Raw genomic sequence first — 2,830 nt, 5'->3', positions numbered from 1 at the left:
AGACAAACTAGACAAGATACAGCTAGTTCAATTTTGAATTGAAGTTACCATGATTTTTGAGTGGAGTTGTGATGTGTCTTTGTGTTAGAACCCCTTTCTTTCTCCCTTGTGTGTATGTGTGTGTTTGTTTCTCAAAAAAAAAAAGGGTAATTGTCCCACATTGCTTAAGAGAGTGTGTTATGTGTAGTATAACTTGTCCTATCCTCCCTTAAAAGTTACCATGGCTTTTAAGTGGAGTTGTGGTATGCCTTTGTGTTAGAACTTCTTTCCCTCTCCCTTGTATGTGTATTTATTTCTCAAAAAAAAAAAAAATGAATTGATTTTATTTCTGGTTTAGTTTGTATCATAATTGAAATAGTTTTGTGATTTGAAAAGTAAATCCTAAAAGTTAGAAAGTAATTTAAAATGATTTGATCAATCTTTCCTTTTAGCAATGATGATACCCCCTAAGAACATGAAAAACTTAGGATTGCATCGGATGATCATCGGGACGGGGTAAGTCGAATCATGGTAGTCTCATTTCTTCGGGATGAGGAAAACCCGCACAGGGTAGTAGCAGGCCAGATCCAATTTATGATGGGTTTCAAGTCCAATTTATAATGGGTTTGGAGGTATGTTACTGACCCTAATGAGATAGCTCTTACATTAATGAGATAAATATAAAACAATGAGGGACATGATGACCATGAGAATACTAAGAAAAAAGGTAGACTAGTGTTATGGAGATGGTAATATTTATTAAAAAAAACTAAATTATAACTAGGACTTGTAAATAAAAGATTAATTTAAATATATATTAAATAAAACATATATTTATAGAGGTTCAAACAAGACGGTGGGACTTTTCTACCATCTCTATGAAAAATTGATTATCCTTCCACATTGAGGACATCCTGATCCAATCATCCAAGTCCAAGTATTATGAACCAACACTTATGATTGTGAGATTATTATTATAATTGTAACACAATCATGAAAAGACATGAATTCGTAAAGGTAGTGGTAGACATCCAAACCCAATCGTGAGGGATAAAAGTTTGGTTCAAAGGGTTTGACCAATTAGCTAACAAATAATCAAAGAGAAATCACCATTTTCTTGATGGAGTCCAAGCAATGCTATTCTCACTCGGGGAGAAAAGATTGATTGGAATAGCTTGAAGAGTTCGAGAAATTTGAGATAGAAGAATAAAGGAGAGAATAGGGCTTTTTCGCTTGCCATGATCATTCAAAAGTCTCCAATTGAGTTTCGTTAGTATTGCCAGATTTCTAGGTCTGGCCGAATATAAACTTAGACTGCTTGCATCTATGACTATGAGCAATGTGACTCTCTAATTTAACCAAATGTAACCCCTTTTTTACTCTTGCAATGGTCTCTAAAGAAAATTCATGTCAAATCCATCAATTTCGTTGAAGAACTTAGGTTGTGTTTGTTTTGGCTTCAAATCACTTTCGAAAATGCTTTTCTATAAATGCAGGTGTTTAGTTGCGCAAAAATAAATATTCCAGAAGTAGTTATTTTCAGTTGACCATGTGTTTTAGTTGGTTTGACCCGGAAATTGGTTTCAATCCAAATTTTCACTTCAAACCATTTCCGGACTCACGCGTAGAGAGAGAGAGAGAGAGCCCAAATCACTCCTCAGACCGAGCTCCAATTCGACGACCACAAATCGAGCTCCAATCCGACGACCCACACTCCATTGGTCTCGTCGATCGCAGCACTGCGCCGATCGCACCAGATTGCATCGGTCTCATCGCACCGTGCCACACCAGCGCCAATCCACACCAACGCCGATCAAGCAAAGATCGACTCTAACGCCGCTCGATCTCGCCTCCACCATGCGATCTCGCCTTCGCCTCTACTGCGCGATCTCGCCTCTAGATCGAACCCAGTCACCTCTCTCTCTTTCTTCTTCTCTTAATTTGACCGGATTTGATGAATTTTTTTTCTGGGTTTTGTTTCTTTTGTGTTTCTGTATGACCGGATTTAATGAATTTTTTTCCTGGATTTTGTTTCTTTTGTGTTTCTGTATTGATGAATGATATTATATATTTGTTTGACAACTGAGAAAATGTGAGTAACAAATAGAAAATGTGTTTTCTATGGTATTTTCAAGAACACAACCAAAAACTAGAAAATATTTTTCAAAACATTTTTTGAAATGCAACCAAACACTTGAAAATATTTTCCTTTCCTGAAAATAGCATTTCCGGAAAATAAATATTTTCCGGAAAATATTTTACATGAACCAAACACAACCGTAGTTGATAGAAGAGCCCCTTGCATTACACATTCTTGGATAGTGGATAGTGTGGAAGTGACGCTGCATGAGAACCCTTCCTGCAAGCGACCTTTTGAACAACAAACTGAAAATCTTTTTGACTCTGTCCAGAAAGCTTTTAACCTTTACCATCCCCATTGCCGCTAGTCCATGAGTCTAACCCCGTGCTAATAAAAACGCAAACCCATCACATCACAGCTACCATGCCCTAAAACTTGGAACCCAACACCAAAAATCACCAATGCAGTTGATTCCTAAACCTTACATTGACAAACATTACAGTTGAAGGTGAGGCAAGAAAATTGCAAAATTTAATCCATCGGAAGAAAGAGTTGAAAAAAATATTTCATTAGCAAAAAATAACTATCATGTTGGGACATTCATTCACCACATACTAAGAAATACAATTAATGGTGAAATAATATTACAACTTTAATGTAATGATAGCAAACCCCTAATTATAACGTTGTTGGCACTACAAAACAAAAATGTGGAAAAGGAAAAAATATATATATATAAATTTAATAAATACACAATTTTTCTAACAATGA

Source organism: Quercus lobata, chromosome 8 (genome assembly GCF_001633185.2).
Source record: "Quercus lobata isolate SW786 chromosome 8, ValleyOak3.0 Primary Assembly, whole genome shotgun sequence".
NCBI classification, from domain to species: domain Eukaryota; kingdom Viridiplantae; phylum Streptophyta; class Magnoliopsida; order Fagales; family Fagaceae; genus Quercus; species Quercus lobata.
Note: the sequence above shows the minus strand (reverse complement) of the source record.